At 45.6% G+C, this 14,786-nt stretch overlaps 1 long non-coding RNA gene across 1 annotated transcript; it reads right to left on the reverse strand.

The window, feature by feature from the left end:
• Positions 1-235: 235 nt before the first annotated feature.
• On the reverse strand, positions 236-14,786 carry LOC144891130 (uncharacterized). The gene is made up of 3 exons (XR_013622723.1): positions 14,721-14,786; positions 8,139-8,198; positions 236-375 (listed from the first exon to the last, which is right to left on the reverse strand). It is a non-coding gene; the product is annotated as an uncharacterized LOC144891130 (long non-coding RNA).

Genomic DNA, 14,786 nt, shown 5'->3' on the forward strand with positions numbered 1-14,786 from the left:
TATTGGTTGAAGTGATGCTCAACTTGGCCAAATATTACCCATTGGGTGCCTCTGCACTACAGTTACACCTGTGACCGAGTGAAGCTGTTAAAATACCGCCATGGCGTCACTGCAGGATCAAAACAAAAAGTTTGGAGCAAGCAAGGGAAAGATTACTGTGATGATAGGAAGTTGTTTGTGTCAGTCATGAGGAACAAGCAGCCACCACGCTATTTTGTAAGCCAAGCAGCCACCACCACGGAACAAGCAAGCTATTTTGTGAAGATGATTTCTCAAAACTCACCAGTTATCCGCTCATCACCAGATACATTTTTCAGTTGAGGCCCAGCGGACTCTTCCTCAACAGATCCATTTGACACTTTCAGCTCAGCATTCCTGCAGAAAAGAAAGATTTTGTGAAGCTGTCGTTAAATAAATGTCGCAAATAAGAAAATGTCAGAATAAATGTGCAGTCAGGCAGGTGAAAATTAGACTACATCGATTCTTTGTGTTTTTTACATTCAGACAGCAAACAACACCATGACACTGTGCTCCCCGACCAACTATCTTCAAAGACAGTTGCCAAGGAAGCCAAGAAATGTCACGTGGTGAAGGTCACCCAAAAAATGTTTACACCACTTTTTCTTTCCTCTTCGTGTCCCAACCTCCTCACCTCCAAACTGTCTAGCCTGGTTTGAATCCCGACTCAGCAATACACTGTCGCGCGAATCCCTCGGTTAATGCCACAGGATCGCGGATGATCGAACGGGCTTTAACTGTGGCGACGATCAATTCAGATTCGACTATAAAAGCGCAGGAGGAAGAAGGAAGAGGAAGAAGCGGCAAGCGCTTACCTGTAGCGATCTGACGGCAGCTCCAATCCTGGAGGAAATGAACTCAAACGGAAATCCGGGGTAAAATGTACAAAAATAACAGGTTTATTCTGCGGAACCCGATACAAAGAAATGCGACGATAAAACCTAATTCTAAATTGGGACATCCCCACATAGACTTCAAATACGAGACAAAGGAAGAATGAATAAAAGAAATGTCTCGTCGTGTGCTGGTGAATGCGAGCTTATTTGGCTGGCAGTGTAGAGCCGTCAGGAATCGACGGCTCCAAGCGAACAAGCCCACCGCGGCTCCGATGTCGGCGGGAAGCAGGCCTCAATGCGCCCCTGTTCGCACGCCGTCAGGCTTCACCGAGCGCCTCGCTCACTACGCTCCGCCTGCAAGCCTTGCTCGTAGCACCAAGCCTCGCTCTAAGCGCACCAAGTACCAAGAGCACAGAGCACCAAGAAGAACCCAGGGAAGATGTCAACGACCACCAGGGAAGACGACGACCAAACACACCGAAGCACAAGCACCCGCGTATAACCCAGAACAAAGAACGTAGAGCGGAGAGCGAAGAGCGATCTCCAAGAGTCCAGCGCAGAGAGACAAAAGGCCCGCGAGCGAGACGTTTTGTCACTCGCCCTGTGTCGTCAGTTCTGGCGCGTTACCAATCTGTGCCTCGTATCTTTTTGGTCTTTTGTGCCTTCCGACGTCACCGGCGCTCTTCCTCTAATCGGCAACCCCCTTCTAAGTCGTGTGTTCGCGCCTTCCGCACTGATTGGCCGAAGGTTCGCGCCTTCCGCACCAACTATCGCGCCTTCCACCTCAACTAATCACACGTTCCCTGGGCGTGGCTCCAGCCTGCCACGATGCTCACCGCCAGGCCAGCCGGAGGTGTGGCCGGCCGCGGCCCCATGCGGCGGTGCCCCGATCTGGCTTCCTGCCTGTTTTCTTCCAAAGTCATTGTGGTGGAGGGGAATTATTTAATGTGGTGCACGAATGGGCCTATCTAGTGTCTATGTGAGTGTGTTGCCATCAGGGACACTGGGTTGGCGACAGAGGGGACGACAAACGAGGGAATTTTATCCATAATCCCTGTACTACTTAGCACACCCCGCCCCCTCGTGGCGGGGCCACAGATACAACTTATACTGACATCCCAGCTAAACATATAACTTATTACAGGTAGATTCCCTACCTATCAGATCGACCTGGCTCTAGATATTCTTCTACACCCATGACATAACTCTCTCATCCTGGTAATTCACAGACAGGATAATTCATCAATGTGTGTGCCATCCTTTGGATGTACAGTCATGGCCAAAAATATTGGCACCATTGCCACTTTTTCAAAGAACTCACAATTTTCTCAAAAATAAGTTGAAATTGACAAAAGTATTTGGTCTCCACAATTCTTTATTTCACTGTTAATATTACAGAACCTCTGTTTTTGATTCAGAACTTAATATTTATTTTTTAAATCAGAAAATAAAACTAAATGACTGACAAAATTATTGACACCCTCGACTTAATATTTGGAAGCACAGCCTTTGGACAAAATAACTGCAGTCAAGCGCTTCCTATAGCCATGAATGAGCTTCCCACACCTTTCTACTGGCCCACTCTTCTCCTGTTCTCCCAGATTTGAAGGATGCCTTCTCCCAACTGCTGATTTCAGATCTCCCCACAGGTGTTCAATGGGATTTAGATCTGGACTCATTCCTGGCCATTTAAGAACAGTCCAGCGTTTTGTATTGAACCATTCCTGGGTGCTTTTTGAAATGTGTTTGGGGTCATTGTCCTACTGCAAGATCCATGACCTTCGACGGAGACCCAGCTTTCTGACACTGGGTTGAACATTGCGCTCCAAAATGCCTTGGTAATCTCCTGATTTCTTGATGCCATGCACCCATTCAAGGCACCCAGTGCCAGAGGCAGCACATCAACCCCAAAACATCACTGAACCTCCTCCGTGTTTGACTGTAGGGAAGGTGTTATTCTCATTGAAGGCTTCATTTTGTTTTCTGTAAACATATAATTGATGTGCTTTACCAAAAAGCTCTAATTTGGTCTCATCTGTCCACAGAAGGATTTTGGCTTGTTCAGGGGTGTTTTGGCAAACTCCAGTCAGGCTTTCTTATGTCTCTCAGTGGTGGGTCCTCCTGGGTCTTGTTACGTGTTACCTTCCCAAACTGCGGTGACGGTGCCCCTCAGAGTCTCGAGAGGGAACGCAGCAGAAAGATTTGTTCAAACTGAGTCGCGTGTTTTCAATGAGCAATCAACGAGATAGTCTCTCGAGAGAATCTCAAAGCCACCTTTGTTTATGTGGATAATGTCACTGTATGTGGACGAACACAGAACGAGAACGACAATAACTTGAAACGATTTATGGATGTAGCTCGCAAGTACAAACGGACTCTCAATGATGACAAATGCACTTTCTCAGCAAAAACTAGCAAGCTTTTGGGATATACCGTTTCCGAAGGCTCGATTCGTCCTGACATGTGCTGTTTGCAAACTCTACTGGAAATGCCACCTCCTCGTGACTTAGCCATGCTGAGACGAAGCCCGGGGCTGTTCGCACATTATTCCAAATGGATGCCGAAGTATTCCGAGAAAATTTGTCCTCTGGTTGAAAGCAAAAAATTCCCGTTGTCTTCAGCTGCCAAAGGGGCTTTTCATAATTTGATTAATGATATTGCCCAAGTGGTTGTGATGTCAATTGACAACAGTGTGCCCTTCGTTGTTGAGACCGACGCCTCCAAGTACGCAATTGCAGCTACCTTGAATCAGTCAGGCCGACCCGTGGCCTTCTTCTCCAGAACGTTATCACACAGTGAGGGGCGCCACTTGTCTGATGAGAAGGATGCGTACACCATTGTGGAGGCCTTGCGTAAGTGGAAACGCTTTCTTCTTGGAAAACACTTTTGTTTGATCACAGACCAGCGATCTGTAGCTTTTATGTTTGAAGGTCAACATTCCCAGAATATAAAGACTGAGAAAATTGCGAGGTGGCGTATCGAGCTTGCGGAATTTGGCTACGACATTCTACATCGCCCTGGCAAGGATAATGTAGCTGCCAATACATTTTATTGTGCTTTCTGTGTGACCGTGGGATCTGAGGGGGATTGCGGGAGCTGCATGATTCGCTCTGTCACCCGGGAGTCACTCGTCTGGCTCATTTTGTTTGATGTCGAAATCTTCCCTACTCTGTTGAGGACGTAAAGCGAATCTGTAGTTCTTGTCCTATTTGCGCTTAACTGAAACCGCATCAAGGGGTTTTGATCAAAGCCACCCAACCGTGGGAGCATCTGAACATTGATTTTAAAGGTCCCCTCCCTACAGACACCTCTAATCGTTATATGCTCACCATCGAAGCCGAGTACTCACGCTTTCCAGTTGCTTTTCCTTGCAGAGATCTCTCTTCAAATTCAGTGATTAAATGTCTCTCTGAGTTATTCGCACTGTTTGCTTGCCCAGCATACATTCATTCGGATCGTGGAGCCGCTTTCATGTCTCGAGAGATAAAACAATTCCTTCACGGAAGAGGTATAGCCTCCAGTCGAACGACCAGCTATAATTCGCAAGGCAATGGTTCGGTAGAACCATTCAATGGGGTAATCTGGTGTGCTGTTTCAATGCAACTCAAATCACGTTACCTTTAGGTCGGCCTGTGCGAAACGGTGCTGCCTGACACGCTACATTCGATACAATCTTTATTGTTCACGGCCACTAATGTAACACTGCATGAACGCTTGTTTTCCTATCATTGTCGGAGTTCTAGTGGACACTCACTAATGACATGGTTGTCAGAACCAGGACCTGTATTGCTACGTCGATCTATATGTCAAAGCAAATATGAGCTGCTCGTTGATGAAGTGAATCTTCTTGAAGCTAATGAGGAGTACGCTCATGTTCGCTTAGCCGATGGTCGCAAGACCACCGTGCCAATTCTTCACCTCGCGCCACGTAGGGAGGCTGTGGAGAGAATTTGGGACCCTGAGTCACAGGTAAAGTCACCCGAAGGGTTTTTGGAGAAGATTGCTGTACCGATCAAGGGTTTGTCAGAGATGGTGTCCGTGGCGCCCAATCTGAAAAATCTCCCGACAATCGAGGAGATGCCACAGGAGGAGACGGAACGTACTCCTGAGCCGGGGATTTGTCGAACACGTAGTGGTTGATCTTGCCGACCTCCGAATCGTTTGAATATACGATCTGCCATAGATTTGTTGATATTCTGCTTTGTCGTCAAAACCATCCTGGTGCCGTTTTCGTTTCACATTTATTGGAAATCATTATTATTTAAATTGATTTTGATTTGCTGCTATTAGGAGCTTCATTTTTCCAGTGGGAAAGATTGTGCTGATTGTGAAGAAGAGGATTTGAAAGTGTCGACCTCTAGGGGCTTGTGAAGAAGAAGAGGAATTGAAAGTGTCGACCGCTAGGGGCTTGTGAAGAAGAAGAGGTATTGAAAGTGTCGACCGCTAGGGGCTTGAGGCTATTTTAGATCTGGCCGTGCGAATGCTTGGGGAAGACTTGGCCTGCTTTGAGCCAAAGTCAGACAATGATTCATGCTGGTAAGATTGAGAAAGAGTACTCTGCGAGCTGGCTCGATTGTATTGCCTCGCTTAATATTCGTAATCTATAAGCTTTAATATACTCTTGTTGCATTTGCCTGTGTTTCTTCGATCCTGCTTGATTCAACTTTTATAAAGCCTGATATTGACAAAAAGCTTCTCCATCATTCATTACAGCGTTTGTGGTTCAAACCTTCCCCATTGTTCTCTTTCTCATTCCCATTCCATCATTTTCCTTCAATCCCCTTTCACAAACCTTCATTTTCCTTCAATCGTCTTCCCAAACCTTCATTTTTCCTCTCTGCATTCGAAGCTCATTTCCAAACTCCAATTTACCGACATTGTACTTGAACTGACCGCCATTTTCAAGCACCCATTCTCAAATCCTTATTCCCCGACACCGGATTCGAACCCCCCCTTCTCAAACACACCCTCTCAAATCACATCACCTCACCATTGTTTCCACCTCCTCACATCCTGGTTACACAAAAGGCACCACACACCGTGCTCCACAAACTGCCAAGCAGAACGGTCAATGATCTCATCCCGGTAAGACTGACATCTTACATGTCTTTCACATACGCACCACAGAACCTTGCATCTTTCAGCACAGACACCTCAGGGCTGGCCTGTTGTGGAGCATCAATGAACGACACAAGACCACCAACATTTATTTTCAGAGCTAAGCACCACACTCCACAACTCGACAGCACACGTCTCGCTTGCACCAAGCATCCACATGCATCGACACCTCGTTGAGCCATAATGGGCCAAACCTGTTCACATGAGGGTGAGGAAGGGGTCCCCAAAACGCATTGACCTCTTCCTTTTTGTCCCCTTTTCTGTCTAATTTCCCCAGATGAACATGGTACCGAACTGTATTTTGTTTAAAGCAAATTGTACAAGGGGTTTCATTGAATGCTAGGGATAGGACTGTTTCTTATTTGACACTGCAGTCTCTTGTAAATACGTGCCTGTTTAATGCAAGATCTGTTGTTTCCAAACCTGCAAGATTGTCTCTTTCCTTCATCGTTTAGACGTACTGGACAATAAATAGAAGGGAAATTGTACCCCACTGATTCACTACGCTAGTCCAGCCGGCATCCCACCTACCGTTTCGCTCGGCCGTATGTAATAAATAGATAAAGGCGGGAGCCGAGAGCATAGTCCCTATCTGAGCTAACTAATTAGTCACCGGGAAAGTAAAGTGAAAGTTAGCCGCAGGGACTATGCAACATTTTAATCACCTTAGATGGCGTCAGTGGTTGCTTTGGAACCCGTCCGGTCACAGAGTTGTTCACAACTGGTCGGCTGCAGGGTCTCAGGTCAGGAAGCAGTAACCACCAGGAAGCAGAAGCAGAAGAGCGGCCATCCGTAACCAGGCAATGTACCCGTAACAGATTTTTGTTTATACCCTGGTGATGTTTCTGGACCTCCTCCACAATGTTTTCATCGCCATACACTCAAACACCACTCCCACACCACCTCAACACCCAACACCTTCTCAGTGATAAGTACATGAACTGATTAATTTAACTAATGTGGTGTTCATTGAGAGCAAGCATTATGGGAGAAATGGCCTCCTCAGAGTTCCTTGTGTTGGTTGACAGTATTTTTTTTTTTTTTTTTTTTTTGGATACATAATCGAGGCTCGTGAAAGAGCTAACATTTATCACACAAACAAATCAAACAGACAAACAAACAAAGTATATAAAAAGGGGAGCGGTAGACAAGATGGGGAGAGAAGGGGAAGCACATAAACACAACATTTGAGAGAAGGGACATCGGGAATGTGTGGGAGTGAGAGGGCTTGGGGGAGGAGGCGTGGGAAGGGGAGGGGGTGGGAGAAATATAAACACGCGGACACCATTAATGATATTATTCTGATATAATATTGCACAAATCAGTTGTTGCGTCCTTTGTTATGGAACAAATATTTGCAAAAAAGATTAATATTTTGATATGCCTGGTTGAAGTGCATCACATCCCTCTCCTCAGATCAGGTAGCTCGTGACGCTTGTCATTTGCACTTCTCGATGGACATTCTTACAACCTTAAACTTCATCTTCTTCTTTAGATATCTCTTCCTTATTTTGGAGTCTGGCTGTGGGAACAGTTGTGGCAGTGGGAACAGGTGTGGCACAAGGTTTTCACGAATCGGTTGACCAATAGTTTTGTTGACTGGCAGGAATTTGTCATTTGTTCAGGGCACCGGCGATAATTTGTCAACTCTTTGCAAGAGACGTGCCAACCCAGCTTAAACTAGAACGCCACTCAGTAGGGCGCATACTCCCGCTGTGGGTGGCCGCCGCCGAGCCGTATCTTCCAAAGGTAAAAAATCCTTCAAAAAATTCCTGGATCCACAATAATATCCTGAGCTTCACCAAAAACGAATAAATTCTTCCTTATCCCAAGGGCAATCATCCCACCAACTTTCATCCAAATCCGTTTAGAACTTTTCCAGATATCTTGTCACAAACACATGAACACACAAACACATGAACACACGAACACACGAACACACACACACGGACGACATGATCGAATGCATTACTCCCTGGGAGGAGTAACAACTCGGTAGAATCCCTCAGCCCCGATACCTCCAACCAATGGTACAGAAATTATTTAAGGAGCAAAATGTGATCGAGACACGACAGGGAGAGCTTGAATTTGCTGAGATAAACACCATTCATATTGCGAGTATGTTTCATGTCAGGACATTCCAAAGGGATATTTTCTCTTACTTACACGTCATGTGGAATGTCACCACAACACTTGTTCTTCTTATCATGTGTGGTAAACTTTTGCCTAGGTTGAAAAATATTGAAAAGTCAGTTTCTTGTACATTTGGCACGGCAGATATTTCCAAAAACAAGTTTAAAAATTCAAGAGGAAAACAAAATTATTTACTTCAGATGCTTCCAACAACTGATTTTCTTTGCCTTGGTTGATGAAGCCTCGTTTATCTTTGGTTCCCTGCAAAAGAACAGAACTCTTAATACACAATTGAGTACAAATGGGCTAAACCGGATTTCATATACATTCTCCATTTCAACAAATGACAAAATAATATCCCCTCCAGTAAACATCATGTTAAATAAAACTATGTGGGAAAAGGTGCATAAAAGAAAACATAAAAAACCCAGGATTTGATCAAGACGGGCGGACGGACAAGTGAATGTGCAATCGATGCTTTTCAGATTTGGAAAAGACCCCGCAGAGTTACGTCCAACACATAAAATAACCCTGGAGTTCAGATTGCAGTCCACAGTGATTGCTTCATCAGTTTACCCATCCTCGAACCAGGGGAAAGGGATAAACGTTGCGATTGTGGTTCGAACCTTCCCCATTGTTCTCTTCCTCATTCCCAATCTTTCATTTTTCCTCTCCGTATTCGAACCTCATTTCCAAACCCTTATTTCCCAACACCCAGATTCGAACCCCCGTTGTCAAACACACCCTCTCAAATCACATCACCTCACCATTGTTTCCACCTCCTCAAATCCAGGGAACGCAAAAGCTTCTCACATCCTGGTAACTCTTTTTCCCTCCTCACATCCTGGTTACGCAAAAGGCGCCATGCACGGTGCTCCCCAAACTGCCAAGCAGAACAGGCAATGACCTCATTCCGGTAAGCCTGACATCTCACAGGTCTTTCGCACAGGCTCCCAGGGCCATCGACAAGGGCGTGGAAGGGAGGATGACCACAACGGGGCTCGGATCTAATTGTAAGAGGGATAGCGCCAGGATCCACACTGTGGATCAAGCAGACAGCTCTCGTGAGATGTCTGAGTATGAACAGATGAAGGTCATGACATTAGATCCAGAGAGAGTGGACATGAAGCAAATTAACAGCCTGGAGGAGTCAAAATACCCAAGGCAGATCTATGTGACAATGGAAGTAGAAGGAAGAGAGGTTCGCTTTCAGGTTGCCAGCGGTGCTTACATGCAATATTATTCCAAGGAAGTATGCCAGGAGGCTATGGAAGACTAACCAAATTTTATCCATGTGCAATGGTACGACGGTAGTCCCACTGGGAAAATCCAACCTCAAGATAAACAAGTACAAAAAATGGAAGAAAATACAAAGTAGAATTTGTAGTAATAGGAGGACTGCATACAAATTCTTGGCAGCAGGGCAGCACAGCAAATTGAGTTGACAACATTGCGCATAGAGAACCTGAGGAGCGTACATGCCAGAAAGGAAGAAAGTTTCCCTCTCAACAAGAGACAGCTGCTGGAGGAATTTGCAGATGTGTTTGAGGGGACTGGAAAGCTGGAAGCGAAATACCATCTAATGCTAGAGGAGAGTAAGAGGCCTGTAGTGCATCCACCAAGGCGTATTCCAATTGTGTTGAAAGGAAAGTTGAAAGCAGAATTAGGCAAGCTGAATGAGGCAGGGATAATAGCTCCTGTAGACTTGCCGACTCCCTGGGTATCCAGCCTTGTGTGTGTGTGGAGAAATCAAATGGGAAATCGAGAGTATGTCTGGATCCGACAGACCTTAATCAAGGACTGAAGAGATGTCACTATCCAATGACTACAATTCAGGACATACTGACAGAATTGAATGAGGCGAAGGTGTTCCGCGTATTTGATGCCAAGAATGGTTTCTGGCACATTGAACTGGATGAGGAGTGTTCATACTTGACCACGTTTAACACTCCATATGGTAGATATAGATGGCTGAGGATGCCATTTGGGCTCTCAACGGCCCTGGAAGAATTTCAGAGGAAACAAAACCAAGCACTCGAGGGTTTGCAGGGAGTGCAGTCAGTAGCAGATGACATCCTGGTGTTTGGGAAAGGAAAGACACAGGCAGAGGCAGAGCGAGACCATGACAGGAAGGTGAGAGTATTGATGGAGAGATGTATAGAGCGAGACCTGAAGCTGAACAAGGAAAAGGTGAAATTCAAACTCAAAGAAGTGACCTTCATTGGTCAAGTCGTCACTTCAGAGGGTCTGAAACCAAACCCAGAAAAGGTGAAAGCAGTTGTGCAAATGCCAAAACCAACTGATGTGCAAGGGGTACAGCGATTCATTGGGTTTGTCAACTGTCTCAGCAAATTCCTTCCAGGCCTTAGTGACAAGTGTGAGCCCCGACGCAGACCGACACAGAAAGATGTCACCTGGTGGTGATCAGAAGTACATGAGAAAGTTATGCAGGAGACCAAGAGGCTGATTACTGCCGAATCAGTGCTCAAGTCCTGTGACTCATTGAAGGAGCTGAATGCAGGTGGATGCTATGGACACTGGACTTGGGGCTACACTGATCCAAGAAGGACATCGCATAGCATTTGCCAGCAGGGCTTTATCGGATGCAGAAACCAGGTATGCACAGATAGAGAAGGAGCTCCTTGCAGTTATGTTTGGTTTGGAAAAGTTTCATCTGCACACGTATGGGAGATAGGTGAAGTTGAAATCGGATCACAAACCGCTGGAGATCATTGCAACAAAGCCTCTCCACAGAGCACCAAGGAGGCTGCAGAGAATGCTTGTGAGGATGCAAGCATACAATGCTGAGATTCACTATCAGCCAGGCAAAGACATGCAAATGGCTGATACGCTTAGTAGAGCCTACACCTCAAGGACCCAATAACCGACAAGGAAAACGAGTTTGAGATGGTAAACATGCCAAGACATGTCCCAATCTCTCAACCATTCATTAGGGAGATTGAAGATCATACCAGACAAGATGGTATCATTCAACAACTCAAACTAATGATAGACAGGATGGAAAGAGACGCAACATGAGGTTGAGCCAGTCCTGAGACCATACTTCCATGCAAGAGACGAAATGAGCACTCAGAGTGACCTGATCTTCAAGGGAGAAGGAGTTGTGATTCCCACATCAAAAAGGAAGGACATGGTGGAACCAGTTCACTCATCTCATCTGGGTGTGAACGGATGTGTAGGAAGAGCCAGAGAATGCATTTACTGGCCCAGAATGAATGCAGAAATTAAAGACTTTGTTCAAAAGTGCGAGACCTGCGGGTCTTTAGAGAGAGACCAGCCAAAGCAAACACTTCAACCCCATGACATTCCAGAGCGGCCATGGGCAAAAGTGGGAGCAGACCTCTTTCACTTGGAAGGGAAAATGTACTTGGTGACAGCGGACTGCTTCTCAAGTTTGTGAGATTGACTTCTTACAAAACATCCTCTCATCAATCATCATTCACAAACTTAAAGGACAATTTTGCGAGATGTGGATTCCCAGACATCCTGATCACAGATAATAGGCCACAGTTCACAGCCGAGAAATTTGTGAGGTTCTCAAAGAAATGGCAGTTTGATCACCATACATCGTCACCTCATTTCGCTTCGCTCAGATCAATGGAAAGGCCGAGAATGCAGTGAAGATTGCAAAGTCACTGCTGAGGAAGGCAAAGGCAGCAAATTCAGATCCCTACTTGAGCATGCTTGCCCTCCACAACACACCAACAAAAGAAATGTGGAGCAGTCCTGCAGAAAGGCTGATGAACAGACGAACCAGGACCTCACTTCCAATTTCTGAGAAGCTCCGAAAACAAGAGGTGCAGAAAGGCATGGGAGGTCAACTTAGATCAACTAAAAGCAGACAGGCATACTATTATAACAGAGGTGCCAAAGACCTACCACCACTGAGAGTTGGAGACACAGTGAGGGTGAGGTCCACATCAGATAGACATCAGACATGCCAGAAAGCAGGAGTAACTGGGCAATCCTCACAACCTCGATCATGTGAAGTGATGACCGAGGAGGGTGCGAGGTACAGGAGAAACAGAAGACATCTGATAAAGACGGATGAAACGGCTTGTCAGACGGAAGCAGATGTTGGGATATCAGAGGTTTTGCCACAGGCCCGGGAGAATGAACACATGGCAGATCGACAGAAGGCCTCCAGAGAACAGCGGGTGACAACCAGATCGGGGAGAGAAGTTCATCAACCCAAGTACCTCATGGATTACGTACAAGAGCAAAGAATACTGCGTCGTGGGTTGTGGTAAAGTGTAGTATATCATACTGTAGTAATGTGTAGTGTATCATTTTGTTGTATCCACTGAATAATCCGAAGGGAACAATTGGGGCAGAAGTATGTTGTTGTCGGGGTGGAGTAGTGAATACGAACTTATTATTTGGTAAATGCATATGGGTCTCAGTACAGTGAACATATTGGAACAAATTATGAAAGGAGGGATGTAACAGGGATAGCGCCAGGGGGCGTAAGAGAGCGAGTGCGGGTGTCGGGGCGGAGCGAGCTCAATGTTGTCGAGGAATGCGAACCGAGGAATAAAGGTTGCTCGTGTATGTGAACCCGAACAAGTTGTACATGAGTCTTCTATCCAGCAAGACGAGGAATGTTACACTAATAGGGGCCCAAAATTATTCCTTCAGTTATTTTTGTTTCATATGATTGTTTGCGACGATGAAACAACGTGTGCAGGTATATTTTGTGTCTCCCTCCAAGCCATTCAGGGCGATTCCCTGGCATACTATTGCCGTGGGCAGTAAACACCCTCCCTCATGAAATAAACTAATGTGGGAACAACTTACATTATGATAATTGAGGTGATGCCATAATGACGGAAATTAACACAGGAATGTTGGCCAAATCCCAACCGGATAAAATGAGTTTGTAAACAAATCTGTTCACCTATACCATAAGAGCTGTGTGTGTAAATGTACGTTTGTGTGTGTGTGTGTGTGTGTGCGTGTGTGTGTGTGTGTGCGTGTGTGTGCAATATTAAATTTTCCTTTTTGGGTGTAGAAAGGGGAGTGTTTTTGGCACCTACAAAAAATAAAAATAACAACAAATTGATTTCTTCCAAAGACCAACAACAGGATTAGAACATCACCAGGTAACTCTGGATACTCCTGCTCCCACAGGAATAAATGAATAACACTCCAATTTCCCTTAACCATGGCATGCGTTTGGTCTGACAAAAATACAGAAACATCCTTAGCTATAGGTTGATATGGGAAAAAAATTTGAAGGGGCCCGACACTTGGTATTGCCCCGGGGCCTATTCTGGCTCTCGGCGGCCCTGCACGCACCACATAACTTTGCATCTTTCAGCGCATACACCTTAGGGCTCACCTGTTGTGGAGCATCCATGAACAACACAAGACCTCCGACATTTATTTTCAGGGCTAAGCACCACACCTCACAACTCCACGACAGCACACCTCTCACTTGCACCAAGCATCCACCTGCAGTGACACCTCGTTGCGCCCTACGGGGCCAAGCCTGTTTACATGAAGGTGAGCAAGGGGTCCCAAACACACACAGACTTCTTCCTTTATCTTCCCTTTTCTGTCTAATTGCCAGGGATGAACATGGTGCCGAACTGTATTTTGTTTAAAGATGGTTATGCAAGGGGTTTCATTGAATGCTACGGATAGGACCGTTTATGCGACACTGCATTCTCTTGTAAATACGTGCCTGTTTAATACAAGACTTGTTTCCAAACCTGCTCGATTGTCTCTTTCCTTCATTAGTTCTCCGCAGCTTACAATAAATGGAAGGATGGTTGTACCCCACTGATTCACTACGCTAGTCAAGCCGGCATCCCGGATTGTGCATCGGCCGCATGTAATGAATAGATAAAGGTGGGAGCCGAGAGCATAGTCCCTATCTGAGGTAACTAATTAGTCACCGGGAAAGTAAAGTCCAGTTAGCCACAGGGACTCTGCCAGATATTAAATCACCTTAGATGGCATCTGTGGTTGCTTAGGAACCCGTCAGGTCAGAGTTGTCCACGACTGGTCGGCTTCAGGGTCTTACGGCAGGAAGCAGTAACCACCAGGAAGCAGAAGCAGAAGAGAGGCCACCCGTAACCAGGCAATGTACCCGTAACAGATTTTTGTTCATCCCCTGGTGATGTTTCTGCACCTCCTCCACAATGTTCTCATCACCATACACTCAAACACGACTTCCACACCACCTCATTACCACTCCCACACCACCTCAAGACCACCTCAACACCCAACACCTTCTCAGTGATAAGTACATGAACTGATTCATTTAACTAATGTGGTGTTCCTTGAGAGCAGGCATTATGGGAGAAATGGCCTCCTCAAAGTTCCTTGTGTTGGTTGACAGTATTGTTGGTATTATTCTGATACAATATTGCACAAATCAGTGGGATATTTTCACAATCACAAGGGATATTTTCTCTTACTTACACGTCACGTGCAACGTTACCACAACACTTGTTCTTCTTATCATGTGTGGTAAACTTTTGCCTAGGTTGAGAAAGATTGAAAAGTCAGTTTCTTGTACATTTGGCATGGTAGATATATCCAAAAACAAGTTTAAAAAGTCAAGAGGAGGAAAATAAAATTATTTACTTCAGACGCTTCCAACAACTGATTTTCTTTGCCTTGGTTGATGAAGCCTCGTTCATCTGTGGTTCC

This window comes from Myxine glutinosa, chromosome 3 (genome assembly GCF_964187855.1).
Source record: "Myxine glutinosa chromosome 3, kmMyxGlut1.1, whole genome shotgun sequence".
Lineage (NCBI taxonomy): Eukaryota > Metazoa > Chordata > Myxini > Myxiniformes > Myxinidae > Myxine > Myxine glutinosa.